The 19,531-nt window shown below is 39.8% G+C and overlaps 1 long non-coding RNA gene across 1 annotated transcript in view; it reads left to right on the forward strand.

Moving 5' to 3' along the window:
• The window catches only part of LOC137204950 (uncharacterized), a 28,570-nt gene that overhangs the window by 2,083 nt on the left and 6,956 nt on the right, over window positions 1-19,531 (forward strand). Inside the window, exon 2 of the long non-coding RNA XR_010933923.1 lies at window positions 5,697-6,387. This is a non-coding gene — a long non-coding RNA (uncharacterized lncRNA). The remainder of the gene's footprint in view (window positions 1-5,696; window positions 6,388-19,531) is intronic.

The following is a 19,531-nucleotide window of genomic DNA, read 5'->3' on the forward strand; positions in this document are numbered from 1 at the left end:
TAGCATTTGAATCCATAGACTGAGTAAAGCAGATTGTCCTCCCCTGTGTGGGTGGGCCTCATGTCATCTGTTGAAGGCCTGAATAGAACAAAAGGCAGGATAAGGGGAAATTTGTTCTCCCTAGGCCTGACTGTCTTCGAGCTAGGACATCAGTTTTCTCCTGACTTCAGACTTGACCTCAAACTGGAACTCAGGCCATTCACTCTCCTGCTTCTCAGGCCCTCAGACTCAGGCTGGACTTATACCACCACCTTTTCTGGGTCTCCAGCTTGCCACCTGCAGACCCTGGGACTTCTCAGACTCCATAATTACATGAGCCAGTTCCGTATAATACAGTCTAATCTCTCAGTATAGATATAGATATATCCCCTATTTGTTCTCTTTCTCTGGGAAACCCTGACTGACACAATGCCATGGCAGTGGAGCTGGTGAGAATGGGCAGGCTCCGGATCTGTTCCCAAGGAGGGGCTGACAGGACTGGCTGACTAATTGGGTGGGGTGAGAGAGGAGTCAAGGATGAGTCCAGGTTTTTCCTTGGAGCAATGAGAAGAAAAGAGGTTCTTTATGCAGAGGTGGGGAAGACTGCCTGGGAAGTAAGTTGTGGAGGTTGAGGGAGGGGAGGGGAGGTTTGTGAAAAACTAAAGAGTTCCATTTTGGGGCTTCCCTGGTGGCGCAGTGGTTGAGAGTCTGCCTGCCGATGCGGGGGACACGGGTTCGTGCCCCGGTCCGGGAAGATCCCACATGCCGCAGAGTGGCTGGGCCCGTGAGCCATGGCTGCTGAGCCTGTGCGTCCGGAGCCTGTGCTCCGCAACCGGAGAGGCCACAGCAGTGAGAGGCCCGCGTACCGCAAAAAAAAAAAAAAAAAAAAAAGAGTTCCATTTTGGACACTTGAAGTTTGGAGTTGTTAAGCTGTCAAGAAGGCAGTTGGATCGGTGATTTTGGGATGGTGGGTTCAATCTGGAAGTCTTCAGCACAAACATGATGTGCAGACAGAATTTAGATGTCTGAAGTCTGAGTCCTGGGGCACTCCAAAGTTCAGAGGCCAGGAAGATGAAGAACAAGAAAGGAGAATGAGAAGGTATAATCAGTGAGATAAGAGGTAAACTGACAAAGAATGTTCCGAAGCCAAATGAAAAAATGTTTCAAGAATGGTCAAGTCTATCAAATGGTGCTAAAATGCGTAAAACTAGGATCAAAAACTAAATACGGAGGTCAGTGGTGAACTTGATGAGAAGGGTTTGGTGGTGTGTGGTGACCAAAGACTCCTTGGAGCCCAGAGAAAATAAAAGGAGAGTAAGTGGAGACAGAGGAATGAGGCAGTAGCTGGAAGGAAATGTACAGTCAAGGGAGAATTTTTTTTTTTAATTAGAAGATATACATACTTGTATGCTCATGGGTGTGAGCCAGAAAAGGGAAGGAAAAAGTGACAATGCAGAAGAGAAAAGAGATAATTGCCAGAGCAATGCTCTTGAGTAGATGAGCAGATGGGATCCAGTGCACAGATGGAAAGCTGGGGTTTATTGGGGAAGATAGGGTTCTTCCCTGATGGCAGAGGGGGAGGCAGAATGTATGGGCACAGAAGCTGGTAAATGTGGAGACAGGAATATGTATCATCAATGAAGAAGCAAGACCATCGGCTGAGAGTGAAGAGTAAGAGGAAGTTTGAGAAGAGAGGAGAAAGTAGGAAGTAGCATCTCGGGACAGGGAGAGAGTAAATGGACTTTGAAAATGTAGTCAGATTGTTGAATAGTACTAAGGGTTCATTTGAAGTCCGGGATCATGACTATAAAGGGAGGCCAGTTGGTATAGTTGTGTGTTTTCACGAGCCTCATTTGCCTGCTTGGGCGCATAAAACTAGACAGAGACATAACCAGATATAACCAGAGTTTGGAGCTGCCAGGTGAATATGATAGAGGAGACAGGGACAAGAGTGTTGAGTGTCTATGCAAGGGAATGATTATAATGAAGGACCGTGGCATCTAAACTGACTGACGAGAGAAGAGAGGACATGAATGATAGTGATGAGGCCAAATAAAAAGATATTAGGTTAATGGATTGGAAGTTCCAAGGTGTCAAGAAATTGCGGCAGTTAGCAGGTTAGAGAGATTCAGTTGGAAAAAATACACGTTGGGTTTGAGACAGTGGACTACGCAGGGGTGCAGATATGGATAATGGCGCATTCTAGGGGTTCTCTGCAATCGACCTGACCACCCAGCCAGGCCCCCCGCTAGGTCTTCTGTGTTTCAGATATTTTTCTGGAGATGTTGGCTCTCACCTCCAGTCTAGATTTTTTGAGTCGTGAGTACTTTAGGGCAAAGCCCAGATAAAGCAGGGCCAGCGCTTGAAGAGGGACATAGCTGCCACATAAAGGCTCATCCCCTGTATACTGTGGACATCATCTTGTGTACTACTGCCATCCCTCATTTGAAGGGCTTATAAACGCATTGAATCTTGGGGTTGGAAGGTCATCTATAAATAGTCATTTTATATCCCTACAACATGTGTTCATCACCAACTGCCATTTCTCTTTTCTGTGCTAGTTTTCAAATTACTTGAGGATCTGTGTTTAACCTATCTTTTAAAAATTGTGATTAAAATACATGCGACATAAAATTTACCATTGTAGCCAATTTAAAATGTGAAGTTCAGTTGCGTTAAGTACATTCACATCGTTGTGCAACCGTCACCATCCATTTCCAGAACTTTTTCATCTTCCCAACTGACAATTCTGTACCCATTAAACACTGACTCCTCATTCCCTCTCTTCCCAGCCCCTGGCAACCACCATTCTACTTTCTGTCTCTGTAAATTTGACTACTCTAGATAGCTCAAATAAGTAGAATCATACAATATTTGTCCATTTATAACTGGCTTACTTCCCTCAGCGTAATGGCTTCAAAGTTTATTCATGTTATAGCATGTGTCAGAATCTTCTTCCTTTTTAAGACCAAATAATAGTCCTATTTCAGTGTCTGCTCTCCTTTTCCTGGGGTGTATACCCAGAGATGGAATTGCCGGATTGTATGGTAATTCTATTTTTTTTGTGGGATCGTTATACTATTTTTCACAGCAGCTGCGCTGCTTTACATTCATACAGCAATGCACAGGGGTTCCAAATTTTCCACTTCTTTGTTAACACTTGCTATTTTCATATAAGCTCTTTTTTATTCCCTCTCTATTTGATACCCTGCTGGGCACATGATGCTGTATGAGTCAATAAAGAACTGTTATTAACCCTGTAGAAAAGGGAAATGAGATTAAACGAATCAACTTGTACTCAGCAAGCCCCACCTCACACACCTTGTTGTCTTACCGTACCCACATGTGGCTAATTAAATTTAAATTAATTAAAATTAAGCACATTTTTAAATTCGGCTCATCAGCTCATTAGTGACATTTCACCATAATAACTAGTGCTTATTAGTATCCAATATATTGGACAGTGCAGAATAGAACATTTCCATTATTGCAGACAGTTCTTTGGCTACTATATTGGACAACACTTCCTTTTTTTTTTTCTTTTTGGACAGCACTTTCTAGATCCTGGTAGCCACTTCTTTGTCTCACAAATCATATTTGGATAAGCTTTTCCAGAACTGGACAGCAAAATTTAAGATAAAAATCCTTCTTTTAGAAGGGAGGAAATATGCTGCCTAAAATGTCTGTGGCTCTTTGGCACATAAATGACTGCTCTGTGAATTCTCAAAAGTTTTATGTTTGAATATTAACTTGGACTTTTAGTGATCATGTGTTTCTGTTGCACTTGATAATTACCTTTATGAACACAGACTTATAAACTATTTAAATCTTTCTTTACGTCCTTTGAAACACTTACCTACTAAACCATAAGTTTTGAAAAACATTCTCAGAATCACAGTGGAGGCTGTGTCTATTCTACTTACTACTGTTTACTCAAAGCCTAGCACAATACCTCAGACATTGGAGACTCTCAATAAATATTTGTTAGATGATGAGTGAGTGAATGACCAAAGTAAGCCCCGAGCAGAACTTGGGGAAGCTCAGGGTACTGAGAGAGCATTTTTAGAGGGTGGCAGGCAGGCATAACAAAATTTAGGAATATGTCTCTAGCATTGATATAGCTTAAAAAGACTTTCTTTTTTTAAACAGAACATGGAATTTAAGTTATGTTCTTTTATCCCACTGTTGAAAAAGTAGCTTTAAAATTCCTATAAGGTTCTTGTCTATTGCATGTTTATAAAACTTCAACTCTATTTTATGAATACTTGCCACCAATGAATATAACAAGAAAAAATGAATTCTAGATTTTATAATGTCAGCATGTGTGCAGATATCTTCTGTTTGCCCCTTCAGATCCACTTTCTACTACCCTCTATCCTGCTCTCAACCCTGGGAGGTTGATCTGAAAGGATTATTCTAACAGGCTCTTGCGCTCTTTGCTTCCCTTGGGTTTGGCTAATAGGAAACTCTTGCAGGAGAGCAGAAGCAGGGGATGAGGTCAGGGAATTTATTCGAAACAGAAGGGATCTCTGTGTCCCTCAGCATAAGCTCACCGTTCCTCTAAGGTGATCTGTTCTATGTGATTCCCTCTCCCTTCGTTCCAGATACCACTCTCTACTCAGGATTCTCAGGGCTGGGTTATGACAGCCCAGAGGTCCCTACAGTTCCCACTGTGCCTACACCTTTATAATAGTACCTTTATTTATAAACCTTCCTTGAATTGCGGGCTTCTCACTGTTGTGGCCTCTTTCGTTGCGGAGCACAGGCTCCGGACGCACAGGCTCAGCGGCCATGGCTCGTGGGCCCAGCCGCTCTACGGCATGTGGGATCCTCCCGGACCGGGGCACGAACCCATGTCCCCTGCATCGGCAGGCGGACTCTCAACCTCTGCGCCACCAGGGAAGCCCCGATACAGCATTCTTAAATGGTAGCTAGAACGTAGTGTCCAAATCCCTGCTTTGTTATGTTTATACCTACAGTCTACGAAAATGTTCCCTGATGATATTTTCATCTTCTTATTTAAATCCACTGGTTAGCTTTTTGAAGAAACAATGTTGTATGTCATATGATATAAATTTTTCTCTAGTACACTCAGACTAGAAAAATATTCTCAGATTCACAGACAAATCTTTTTGCATATAGCTTCTCTACATAAAATGTAATTTATGAAAATATAGAAATAAGATTTTATAAAGTAAATAGGTAAATTTTTAACATTTCAGATATCCCAATATCTAATAAGCTCTTTAAAGGTATGTGAGGAAATCATACCTCAGTACTTCAAACAAGCCATCATTACTCAATATACACAGCTTACCAGAGAACAGTTTCTAACCCTTTCTATACACTGAATGTTTCCCTGAAATTCATATGTTAAAACCTAATCCCAATGTGATGGTGTTGGGAGGTGGAGCCTTGGGAGGTGATTCAGTCATGAAGATGGAGCCCCCAAGAATGGGATTCGTGCCCTCATAAAAGAGGCCCCAGAGAGCTCTCTCGCCCCTTCTGCTGTGTGAGGACATAGAAAGAAGATAGCCGTCTATGCACCAGGAAGTGGGCTCTCACCAAATACCAAATTTGTCGGTACCGTGATCTTAGACTTCCCAGCCTCCAAAACTGTGAGAAATAAATTTCTGTTGCTTTCAAGCCACCTAGTCTATTTTTGTATAGCATGTAGCCCGAACAGATTGACACCTTCTTTTTTTTTTTTTTTTCAGTACGCGGGCTTCTCACTGTTGTGGCCTCTCCCGTTGCGGAGCACAGGCTCCGGAAGCGCAGGCTCAGTGGCCATGGCTCACGGGCCCAGCCGCTCCACGGCATGTGGGATCTTCCCGGACCGGGGCACGAACCCGTGTCCCCTACATCGGCAGGCGGAGTCTCAACCACTGAGCCACCAGGGAAGCCCCTAGATTGACACCTTTGAAGCTCGAGATTTAAATGTACAATTAATTATTAGCAAATAACAGATCATTAAAAATAATAAACCCCATAATGCTAATACCTATATCAAAGATAACCAACACTTATCATCTGCATCACAAATGTATGAGGTACGCACAACTCAACCCCATTTGACAGGGGAGGAAATGAGCCTTCAAATCTGCTGTCCAGGGCTTCCCTGGTGGCACAGTAGTTAAGAATTCGCCTGCCAATGCAGGGGACACGGGTTCGCGCCCTGGTCTGGGAAGATCCCACACGCCACAAAGCAACTAAGCCCGTGCGCCACAACTACTGAGCCTGCACTCTAGAGCCCACGAGCCACAACTACTGAAGCCCACGTGCCTAGAGACTGTGCTCCGCAACAAGAGGAGCCACCGCGATAAGCCCGTGCACCACAACGAAGAGTAGACTCCGCTCGCCACAAGTAGAGAAAACCCACGCAGCAATGAAGACCCAACGCAGCCAAAAGTAAGTAAATAAATGTATATGTATGTATGTATATATATTAAAAAAAAGGACTCTCTTGTCCACTGTCGCAGCACCAGCAAGCAAAGGACCCTAGATTCAAATCCTAGTGTCCAACACAAAAGTCTATGTTTACTGCCGCGGCCTCTCCCATTGCGGAGCACAGGCTCCGGACGCGCAGGCTCAGCGGCCATGGCTCACGGGCCCAGCCGCTCCGCGGCATGTGGGACCCTCGCGGATCGGGGCATGAACCCGTGTCCCCTGCATCCGCAGGCGGACTCTCAACCACTGCGCCACCAGGGAAGCCCAAGTCTATGTTCTTAACTACCAGTAAAGCATCCAAGAGCAACTCAAAGACCACAGAAAAAACAAAAAATAAGAACTTTCCAAAGCAAATAATTTATTTCATCGTGTCTCCTGCATTCAAAGAGCAATGTCAAAATCTAAGTAAGCTTAGAGAAATTACTAAAAAAAAAAAAAAGAAAAGAAAAAAAAATGCAACAGGTAGCTCTCATAGAAAAGCAAATCTCTTGTTTAGTAAAGCTTGTTTTTCTGTGCATGGTACACAAGAGGGGATAGAAAATGAGGGTGGAAATTGTACTGTTTTGGTATTAGTTAAATTTTACAGTTCCTGAAATGACACCATTGTATTTTTATTTTAATGCAAATTAAATGAAAACTTTCCTCTGCTATATTGGCATACTTGTTGTAAGAGGCCTGACATTTAGCATGTATTGGCTACTCTATGCATACAAATAGAACATTCTCTGTGAAAGAGAACGGGCTAAACAAATCTCGACTACAGATAGCATAATTGATCTGTTTAATAGCTCAATAATTTTTCTGCAACTGATTTTGCATAACAACTTGCAAAAGTATTTTAAGATGAGACTGTTGCTCAATACTCACTTCTGGTAAACCCTCTTTTGCACCATAGTCCTGTCTGCAGAACTGGTAAGAGTGAAACAAAAAAAGCGTAAGCAGAATGTAACAAACAAGCCATGCCTTTTACAGATAATATTTAGTCATAAGCCTTTAAATACTGGTTTTGAATTTGAGTAATTAAATTAGTTCTCAAAAGTGTGGCTTTCACAGACTAAGTGTTTTTACATCCATATTTTGTTCATTTAGGAGAATTTGTGCTATCCATTTAGAAACTATGTTTCTACAGCAAAAAGCCTTACTTAAGTTGTGCTATCCATTTAGAAACTACATGTTTCTACAGCAAAAATATGTGGTTTTCTTCTCTTTTTCCTCTTCATCCATTTTGTCCCCTTGCTGCAGCTCCATGTCTTTATTTGTCTTATTTTTCCCTTTAACACACTCTTCAGATGGACTGATTCTTTCCTCAAAGATGGTTTATAATTTCTGTGAGTTCATGGACCACAACCAGCATTCTTTCATGACCCTAAAGAAAATGTAAAAATACAATATTGGTACCACAAAAAAAAAAGTGTTTCAAAAGATGAGTATTTTTAAGATGAACTTAGTAAAAAGTGATACAGTGAAAATAGCTTGAAGTCTGAGAAGTGAACTCATAGATTGAATGCACAGTCTTTCCTTGAGGATACCTGCTCTTGGGATGATGATCTTGTTGAGAAGACTTTGGAGAAGCTGACCGATGTTCCCCTCAGGTCCACAGCTCCTTACCTTACTTACGTGTCCCAGTGTGAGCAGGAATCCTTGGTAGGAGCTGACCTGGTCCTGCATCACTAGCTCTGGGTGTTGAAAGCAGGCCACTCCATCTGACTTCTTGAAACCCTATTTTCTATAAGTTGATGGTGGCAAAGGTCAATTATGAAACAGGAACTTTTGACACAACTCAACATCCCTAGTCACAAAGAAACATTTAAAACACATGCCCCCGTGCAAATCAAAATTCGTAATTGATTACAATGCAGATATGAGTGCTGAACATAATCTATTCACGCCTTATTTCTTTCATGGTCATAGTACATCATTTCTCCAGCCTAAGTAATGAGTACACTCCTCTTCAAGGAAGAATATATGGCACCCAGTGTTGACAAATTACCCAAACATAATATAAATGCAAGGTAACATATAAACATGGTACAAATTCCTTATGACTACAGACTCTTTAAAAAAACTATAAAACCCAAACCAACCCACACATTACAAGTATAAAGTTAATAATATTAAAATAAACAGCATTGATTTAATGTACTTTTTTGTATTTTTTTAAATATTTGGCTGCGTTGGGTCTTCGTTGCTGCGCATGGGCTTTCTCTAGTTGCTGCAAGCGGGGGCTGCTCTTCATTGCGGTGCACGGGCTTCTCATTGCGGTGGCTTCTCTTGTTGCAGAGCACGGGCTCTAGGCACACGGGCTTCAGTAGTTGTGGCACGTGTGCTCAGTAGTTGTGGCTCGCGGGTTCTAGAGCACAGGCTCAGTTGTTGTGGTGTACAGGCTCAGCCACTCTGCGGCCTGAGGGATCTTCCCAGACCAGGGCTCAAACCTGTGTCCACTGCATTGGCAGGCAGATTGTTAACCACTGTGCCACCAGGGAAGCCCTTGATGTTTTTTTTTGATGAAGCAAAACCACAAATGTTTGTTCCAAAAGTAGAAAAGGGCATTGGGGTTTTTTGTATTTCACTTATCTATATGGCTGTCTTTATTTTGAAGACAATGCTCATTTGAATGATCCTCCTTATCATGGCTATTATTTTTCCTTTTATTTCATTTTTTTAATATTTATTTATTTGGCTGTGCTGGGTCTTAGTTGCAGCACGCAGGATATTCGTTGCCGCGTTCGGGTCTTGCAGCATGTGGGCTCCTTTAGTTGCGGTATGTGCGATCTAGTTCCTGACCAGGGATGGAACCCAGGCCCCCTGCATTGGGAGTGCAGTCTTAACCACTGAACCACCAGGGAAGTCCCTGATTTTTCCTTTTAAACTATACATTCATCTTGAATCATTAAGCCAGCTTGATGATTTTTTTCAGCTTTATTGAGGTATAATTGACAAATAAAATTGTAAGCAATTTAAAGTATACATGGTGGTGATTTGATATATGTATACATTGTGAAAGGATTCCCACCATCTAGTTAATTAACACATCCATCACCTCACATATTTATCCTTTTTTTTTTTTGGTGAGAACATTTAAGTTCTATTCTCTTAGCAAATTTCAATTATATAATGCAGTTGACCCTTGAAAAATATGGTGGCTAGGGGTGTCAACCTCCCACACAGTAGAAAATCGGAGTATAACTTTATAGTCAGGCTTCTGTAACCGCAGTTTCACATCCAAGTATTCAACAAACCACAGACCGTGTAGTATGCATTTAATTGAAAAAAAAATATGTGTGTAAGTGGAACCATGCAGTTCAAACCCATGCTGTACAAGGGTCAACTGTACAGTGTTATCAGCTATGGTCGCCACGTTTTACATTAAATCCTCAGACCTTATTCATCTCATAGCTGAAAGTCTGTAACCTTTTACCAAACTTTCCTTATTTCCCCCAGCCTGCAGATTCTGACAACCACTTTTCTAATCTCTGTTTCTATGTTCGACTTTTCTTTTTTTAAATTAAAAAAAATTTATTTTGGCTGTGCTGGATCTTAGTTGCTGTGCATGGGCTTTCTCTAGTTGCAGTGAGTGGGGGCTACTCTTCGTTGCGGTGCGCAGGCTTCTCATTGCGGTGGCTTCTCCTGTTGCGGAGCACGGGCTCTAGGCGTACAGGTTTCAGTAGTTGCAGCACACGGGCTCAGTAGTTGCGGCGCGGGCTCTAGGGTACGCAGGCTGCAGTAGTTGTGGCACACAGGCTCAGTTGCTCCGCAGCATGTGGGATCTTCCCAGACCAGGGATAGAACCCGTGTCCCTTGCATTGGCAGGTGGATTCTTAACCACTGTGCCACCAGGGAAGTCCCATATGTTTGATTTATTTTAAAGATTCCACATATAAGTGATATGATGAAGTAATTGCCTTTCTGTGTCTGGCTTACTTCACTTAGCATAATGCCCTCAAGTTCCATCCATGTTGTTGCAAATGGCAGGATTTCTTTCTTTCTCATGGCTAAATCATATTACATATGTACATTATGTATTGTTTATATTTATTATATAAATATAGATAGGTAGGTAGATAGATAGGTGTTTATGTATAACATATATTCCTTACCCATTTATCTGTTGATGGGCACTTAGGTTGTTTCCATATCCTGATCATTGTGAATAATACTGCAGTGAACATGGGAGTGAAGATATATCTTTGATATCTTGTTTTCATTTCCTTTGGATTTATATCCAGAATTGGGATTGCTGGGTCATACAGTAGTTCTGTTTAATTTGAGGTGGAACTTCCGTACTGTCTTCCATAGTGGCTGCACCAATTTACATTCCCACCAACAGTGCACAAAAGTACTCTTTTCTCCTCATTCTCACCGACAGTTTTTATCTCTTGTCTTTTTTATGATAGCCTTTCTAACAGGTGAGGTGATAACTCATTTTGTTTTTGATTTGCATTTCCCTGATGATTAGTGATGTTGAGCACTTTTTCATGTACTGTTGACCATTTGTATGTCTTCTTTGGAGAAATGTCTATTCAGTTCCTCTGCCCATTTAAAAATCTGATTGGTTTTTTGCTTTTGAGTTATATGAGTCCTTTACATATTTTGGACATTAACCCCTTATCAAGATATATGATTTGCAAATATATTCTCTCATTCGGTAAATTAACTTTTCATTTTGATGATGGGTTCCTTTGCTGTGCAGAAGCTTTTTATTTGATGTAGTCTCATTGGTTTATTTCTGCCTTTGTTGCCTTTGCTTTGGTGTCCAATCCAAAAAATCATTGCCAGTGTCAAGGAGTTTACCCCTATGTTTTCTTCTAGGACTCGTATGGTTTCAGGTCTTATGATCAAGTGTTTAATCCATTTTGAGTTGATTTTTGTGTATGGTGTAGGATAGAGATCTAGTTTCATTCTTTTGCATTTGGCTGTCCAGTTTTCCTAACACCATTTATTAAGGAGACTGTCCTTTTCCCATTGTATATTCTTGGCTCCTTTGTGGAAAATTAATTGACCATATATGCATGAGTTTATTTCTGGGCTCTCTATTCTATTCCATTGATCTATGTGTCTGTATTTATGTCCAATACCATACTGTTTCTGTGAAAATGCCGTTGGAATTTTGATAGAGATTGCATTGAATACCTATCAAACTGCTTTGGGTGTATGGATATTTTAACAACATTGATTCTTCTAGTTCATGAGCACAGAATACCTTTTCATTTATTTATGTCTTCTTCAATTTCTTTCAATTTTCAATTGATTGAAAATCAATCAGTCAGAATGGGCAAAAGTGTTAGGATTGGCCGACAAGTATATTCACCTCCTTGGTTAAATTTTTTCCTAGGTATATTATTCTTTTTGATGCAATTGTAAATAGGATTATTTTCCTAATTTCTCTTTTTAATAGTTTGTTCCTAGTGTATAGGAACACAACTGATTTTTGTATATTAATTTTGTATCCTCTACCTTTACTGAATTCATTTGTTAGCTCTAACAGTTTTTTTTGTTGGAGTATTTATAGTTTTCTATTTATAACATATCATCCACAAGTAGAGAAAATTTTTCTTCTTCCTTTCTGATTTGGATGACTTTTATTTCTTTTTCTTGCCCAGTTTCTCTGGCTAGGGCTTCCAGTAGTATATCAAATAAAAGTGACAAGAGTGGGCATCTTTGTCCTGTTCCTGATCTTAGAGGAAGAGCTTTCAGCTTTTCACCATTGAGCATGATGTCAGCTGCCGGCTTGTTGTATGTGGTTTTTATTATGTTGAGGTACATTTCCTCTATACCCAGTTTGTTGAGAGATTTTATCATGAATGGATGTTGAATTTTGTCAAATGCTTTTTCTGCATCTACTGAAATGATTATATGATTTTTATCCTTCATTTTGTTATTGTGATGTATCGCATTGATTGATTTACAGATGTTGAACGATCCTTGCATCCCTGGAATAAATCCCACTTGATTGTGTACGATCCTTTTACTGTATTAGTGAATTTGGTTTGCTAATATTTGTTGAGGATTTTTGCATCTATGTTTATCAGGAATATTGGCCTGTAATTTTCTTTTCTTGTAGTGCTCTTGCCTGTATTTCGTATTAGGGTAATGCTGGCCTCGTAAGGTGAGTTTGGAAGTGTTCCTTCCTCTTCTAGTTTTTGGAAGAGTTAGAGAGGATTGGTATTAATTCTTCTTTAAATATTTGGTAGAACTCACCGGTGAAGCCATCTGGGCCTGGGCTTTTGTTTGTTGGGAGGTTTTTAAATTACTGATCCAATCTCCTTATTAGTAATGGAACAGTTCAGATTTTCTATTTCTTCATGATTCAGTCTTAGTAAGTTGTATGTCTCTAGGAATTTTCCATTTCTCCTAGGTTGTCCAATTTGTTCATATATAATAGTTCCTAGTGACCTCTTATAACCTTTTGTATTTCTATGGTATCAGTTGTAATGTCTCCTCTTTCAATTCTAATTTTATTTATTTGCGTCCTCTCTCTTTTTTTTTTTTCTCGGTGGGTTTAGATAAAAGTTTGTCAGTTTTGTTTCTCTTTTTTAAAAAAGAAAAAAAACCAGCTCTTAGATTCACTGATTTTTTTCTACTGTCATTATTCTCTATTTCTTTTATTTCCATTCTGATATTTCATATTTCCTTCTGGTAACTTTGGACTTATTTTATTCTTCTTTTTCTAGTTCCTTGATGTGTAGAGGAAGGTTGTTTATTTGAGTCTTTATTTATTCTTAATATAGTCATTTATTGCTGTGGACTTCCCTGTTAGAACTGCTTTGCTGTATTATATATGTTTGGGGATGTTGTGCTTCCATTTTCATTTATCTCAAGATATTTTAAATTTTCTCTTTTGACTTCTTCTTTGACCCATTAGTTGTTCAGTGGCATTGTTCAATCTCCACATATTTGTGGATTTTCCAGTTTTCTTCTTGTAGTCAATTTCTAGTTTCATACCATTGTAGTAAAAAAATATGCTTGATATGATCTCAATCTTGTTAAATTTATTAAGGGGTGTTTTGTGGCCTAATATATGATCTATCCTGGAGAAAGTTCCATGTGTACTGGAGAAAGGGTTTATTCTGCTGTTGAATGGAATGTTCTATAAATATCTGTTAAGCCCATCTGGTCTAACATGCAGACTAACTCCAATTTTTCCTTATTGATTTTCTGCCTGGGTGAATCTATTCATTGTTGAAAGTGTCAAAGGAAGCTCTGCTTTGCATTTATAGTCATCTGGAAGAGAAGAATATGTAGGTTTATAACAAACACTGTATAAAGCTCCATTTTGGATTAGAAATAAATGTTTCAAGATAGTTCTGTTTGATATTACCTATTTTATTGCTGCTGCTGCCATAAAGAATCAAGATGCTTATCAGATGGAGTGGAAAAAATGTTGATAGAGACTGCCTTTACAATCTGCTTCTAGTCACACCAGTTTTCATCCCCTGACAGCTCCTCATTGAAAGCCCGCCATCTTGTCTCAATCTGGGTCTTACCTCTGTCTAAATGTGACCCAAGATGTGGGGAGGAAAAAAATCCCCCCTGAGAATTTGCATAAAGTTGATAGTCATAGAAATTTGAAGTCTGAATTCACATTACCTGTGTGGGACAAAGAGCCTCAAGGAGACAGTTTAATTTATAGTGGAATTGGTTTGGTTATGCCACCAGACTGGCTGAAGCAAAGTCACACCCTCTCTGAAATTTTATGCCATTTTAGCTTCCCTAGTGCTGTCTTGAGACTGTCATCCTCTCTCCTCTTCCTTCAGACTCCTCCAGCGGCTTCCAATTCTTTATGCAGCAATCCCTCCAGCCTGCCATTTAAAACATTCAACAAACTAGCCTCAACTTACCTGATCATACCTCCCCCTGCATTCCCCTCGTGCAGCCCAAGACTAAGTCGCTGCCAGTTTATGCAACTTGCTGTTCTCTGAATGCATCTTCAGGCTTTCCAAGTTCTTTATGTAATTTCCAATTTCTTTATATAATTATTTATATAACTGTCCACCTAAATTCCCTTTTCTTTATCTTTGCTTATTGAAATTCAAGACTCCTTGATGTAACCTGTTCTTCTTACTCCACCTACTCTAAAAGAATCCTTCTTTTTCTGACCTTTCTGAACCCCTGTTTGTATATTCTTTCACCCTTCTTTCCTTCCTTCCTTCTGTCCTTCCTTCCTTCCTACCTTCCTTCCTTCCTGTCATTCATCAATCACGCAATAAATTTTGCCGAGCGTTTATAGTACTGAGCACTCTACTAGAACAGATGGTTCCTGTTCTGGAAGACGGTCACAGGTGGATGGGAGTACATCTAAGTGGGACCTGATGAAGGCCTGGGCTGGAGGGCAGTAAGATGCAGAGTATAAGAGTCAGACCACCTGGGCTCTGCCAGTACTAGCTGGACCAAGTTACTCACATCCCTCTGCTTGCTTCTTTATTTGTAAAATCAAGATTATAAGGGCACCTACCTCACAGGATCATGATGATTAAGTGAGTTTACTATGTAAAGATCTGAGAAGAATGTTTGGCAAGAAGTAAGTACTCAATAAATACTATTAGTATTATATTGTGAATGGAGAGAAAGTGGTGAATGAGAGTAGATTTTCCTGAAAATAAGTGTCTGAGAAACCCTACCCTCTACCCTGCATTCTCCACTACTTGTTGAAGATTAAATAGACAAACAGACTTTTGGCAAGACACCTCTTTCGGGTTGATTTAGGAGCTGGTTATGTACGTTTCAGGTGCATTTGATGACTTCTGTTCCTATAGCGAAGTTATTATCTCTTGACCTAGAGTGGCTTTTAAAGGTCACTATTCACGCTTGAAGTTTTTTAAGAAAGTCACTGTAGAACTGATAAATTTACAAAGAAGTTTAAAAAAATTTTTTTAAGCTTTTCTGTGAGGCTATATTAACACAGCCCTCTAGCAAAGCAGGGCGATCATAAGAGTGAAGCTAGAAGACTGATTTTTAAGATGACAGGTCACAGAAAGTATAGGTTACAGAGTCAGCAGGCAGGTAAATGGTGTTTTAAAATATTACAAAGTATTTTAATTAAAGTAGGGAATTTTGGAAGCAGATTATCTGCTTTCAATTTTGGGTTGTACCTTCCCTAGCGAGATACAGTGGGCAAGTTATTCAAAGTTCCTGGGCTTCAGTTTTATCATCTACATTATGGGATAATACCTCTATTTGGGATTAAATAAGACAGTGTACATAAAAGTGCTTGAAAATAGAGACAGAAGGGAAGAGAGGGAAGGAGGGAAGAAAGGAGGAAGGGAGGAAGGAAGAAAGGGTGAGTGCCAATTATATTCCAAAGAAAGAGCCAGAGAGTAATGCTTGACTTTTTAAACTTATACTCAAGGTTAGAGTGTACTTGAGAGGTGTTTTGTTACGGCATTGACTTTATGAGTTAAATCCACCACTTTTCAAACTAAGTGCATAGAGTGCTTTGACTTTATTGAGCTGCTTGCTTTCTTATGTTATTACTTGAATGATGTATTAACCCATCATACACTTTCATCTTTGTAATAGTTGAATTGCACTTCAATGCCTGACCATGAGTTACTGTGGCTCAGAACACTTAAGAAAGTTGACTGCATGGAGAAAATTTGAGTAGCCGAGTGAGAACATGGCAGATTTCCATAAATCACTTTTATTGAGAGTTGAGTCCATCTTTCCTATGAAAATTATTTTTAGGGCAATGTTCCATTTGAGGGAAAATGAAAATTAATGGCATTTGTCAAGATGATGATGAATATGTTTCAACACCAGTGGAAAAGAACAAGTTTCACAGAAAATGTAAACTCTGTACTATGTATTTACCATTATAACTATTTCAGGCTCTTTGGTAAAATGTTAGGAAGTTTGGCTGAATTAGATATCGTTCACTGTGCTAGCTATTCTCTGTGTGTCCTCCCAGGTTCATTTTCAGCCATTCTATCTGCTTCTTTGATCCCCAGGAGTTCCAAAGGCAGGATGAGACTAGACAGAATAGTTCTTCTCGACTCCCTTCCAGGTGACACCGAGGTTCTGGCAGTGTCCCTGATCACTGTGGCTCCCGTGGAGCCTGGGGCCTGCTTGCAGCTCCGGAGAAGGAAAGCCTTCCTGCCGGTTCTGGATGCCTCAAGTTTCCTTCCTGGTTGTCTTCACCTGTCTTCACTTATGTAAACTTAATAGATTCTCATCTAAATCCTGCCTGGAAGGAAATTGTTTTTTGCTGGGGCCTAGCCGGATATATTCTCCATTAAACAAAGTGTTTAAAACCCTTCTGGGGTACTTGCTCTTACTCTCCCTCACTTTATGCCCATATTCCTTTCCTGTCTGCCTATCTGGACTTCAGGCTCCAGTATCAGCCTTGCAGAGTCTGCTTAACCAGCAATCCAACTGTGTAAGGTCGACCCCCTGTGTGTATATGTATACACACATATTCATATATATATTCATGAAATTAAAATATCAATAATTCCTTTTGTACCTTCTCTTTCAGCACTTTAATGTCTATATTTAATGTACGTTTTTTCTAATTTCCTTTTAAGGTTTTCCTCTATATCACTAACTTTCAATAGTTTGATTATTATGTGCTTTTTGTTTTTGTGTATTCTTTGGAGCAGGGCTAGCTAGGCAAGTTCTTAGACATAACACCAGAAGTATGATCATTAAGGAGGACATTAATAAATTTCCAGAATTTAAAACTTTTGGGGCTTCCCTGGTGGTGCAGTGGTTGAGAATCTGCCTGCCAATGCAGGGTACAAGGGTTCGATCCCTGGTCCGGGAAGATCCCACATGCCGCGGAGCAACTAAGCCCATGCGCCACAACTACTGAGCCTGTGCTTTAGAGCCTACAAGCCACAACTACTGAGCCTGCGTGCTGCGACTACTGAAGCCCGTGCGCCTAGAGCCCGTGCTTCGCAACAAGAGAAGCCACCACAGTAAGAAGCCGCACACCGCAACGAAGAGTAGCTCCGCTCGCCACAATTAGAGAAAGCCCGTGTGCAGCAACGAAGACCAAACACAGCCAAAAATAAAATAAATTAATTAAAAAAAAAAAGAAAAACTTCTGTGCTATGGAAGACCTTGCAAAGAGGATGAAAAGACAAACTGCAAACTTGGAGAGGATTTGCAAGCCATATACAGTATCTAACAAAGGCCTTATACCTAGAATATCTAAAAAACTCTCAAAACTCAATAGTAAATAATCCAGTTATAGAGCAAACAAAAGGCATGAAAAAAATATTTCACCAAAAAGAAATAAGGATGGCCGATAAGCACGTGAAAAGATGTTCAACATCATTAACCACTAAGGAAATACAAATTAAAACTACAATTAGATAACACTACACACCTATTAGAACTACTAAAATTAAAAATAGTGTTACCACAAAAGACCACATATTGATTCCATTTATATGAAGTGTCTAGAATAGGCAAGTCTATAGAGACACAAAGTAGACTGGTGGTTGCCAGGGGCTGGGGGGAGGGGTGGGGAGTGAGTAATAACTGCTAATGGGCACAGGGGTTCTTTCAGGTATGATTAAAATGTTCTGGCATTAGATAGTGGTGATGGTGCATATGTGAAAACCCACTGAATTGTATGCTTTAAAAGGGTGATTTTTATGGTATGTGAATTGTATCACAATTTTTCAAAAAACGGAAAAAATAGTGATAATGCTAAATGCTAGCAAGGATACAGAGAAGCTGACTTTCTCATACATTGCTGGTGGGAATGTAAAATGGTATAGGTACTCTGGAAAAGCATTTGGCAATGTTTTACAAAACAAAATATGCACTTACCATATAATCGAGCAGTCACACTCTTTTATCCCAGAGAAATGAAAACTTATAGTCATACAGAAATCTATATGTGGGTGTTCATAGCACCTTTATTCATAATATAACAAAATACTACAAACCACCCAACTGTTCTTCAACGGATGAATGGTTGAACAAACTTACATCCATACAATGTAATACTACTTGGTAATAAAAAGAAATGAACTGTTGATACAGGCAGCCACCTGTATAGACCTCAAGGGCATTATGCTCAGTGGAAAATGGGACTGCTAAAAAGTTACATACAGTGTGATTCCATTTATAAGGCATTCTCAAAACGATAAGATGATAGAGATGGAGACATTAGTGGTTGCTAGGGGACAGGGATGAGAATGGTGGGGGAAGGTGAGAGGTGGGTGCAAATACCAAGAGTTTGTTCATGGAATCACTCTGTATCTTGATTGTGGTGGTGGTAGCATGAATCTATATATGAAATAAAATTGCATAGAACTATAGACACACACATATCAACAGTGCCTGAAATTTTTTTAAATGGTGAAAACTCAAATAAGTATAGTTAACAGCAAGTTACCAACATCAATTTCCTGGTGTTGATGTTGTGCAGTTATGTAAGATGTCACCAAAGTGGGGAGGGTACATGGAACCCTGTGCTATCTGTGCAACTTCCTGTGAGTCTATAATTATTTCAAAACAAAAAGCTAAAAGAAAAACACAATTACAAGGTCATCCCCAGGAATAAATACTAAATTTGAGTGTGCAAAGTCCAGATAAACACACACATATATGAAATTCTTTTACGAGGAATTTTTTTAATGTGCTATTTCAGATCAGAGAGGGAAATATATACCTCAGCAAGTGGTATTAGAATAACTGACTAGTCTATGGTAAAATAATATGAAATTAAACTGTGTTGTTTTTTATTTCCTTCACCAAAATAAACTGTAGAATATAAATTCCAAAGTAGGTACTCAATAAATGTTGAGTCACTGGATCAGTGGGCATAGAGTTTATTTGTTGTTGAGGAATTGTAGCTAATACAGAAAGCAGAAGACAATAGGTGTTGACCACTCTGACATTCTCTTTTCTGGGAGCTTCCATCTCTAGGGACAGCCATCTCCCCAGAGGCCTCCTGAAAAGCTCCAGGGCAGAAACAACACATCCCCTTGTGTATGTAGGATAACCAGGAGAGAGAGGTTGCTTTGCGGGGAATCTTGGAGTGTTCTTAGAGACAGGCTATTCTACTCATAGAGATGTACTGAGGATTCACTGAGATCACGCATATAAAGGGCTTAATACACTGCCTGGCACATAGTAAATACTCCATGATTGC

This window comes from Pseudorca crassidens, chromosome 13 (genome assembly GCF_039906515.1).
Source record: "Pseudorca crassidens isolate mPseCra1 chromosome 13, mPseCra1.hap1, whole genome shotgun sequence".
In the NCBI taxonomy this organism is placed as follows: domain Eukaryota; kingdom Metazoa; phylum Chordata; class Mammalia; order Artiodactyla; family Delphinidae; genus Pseudorca; species Pseudorca crassidens.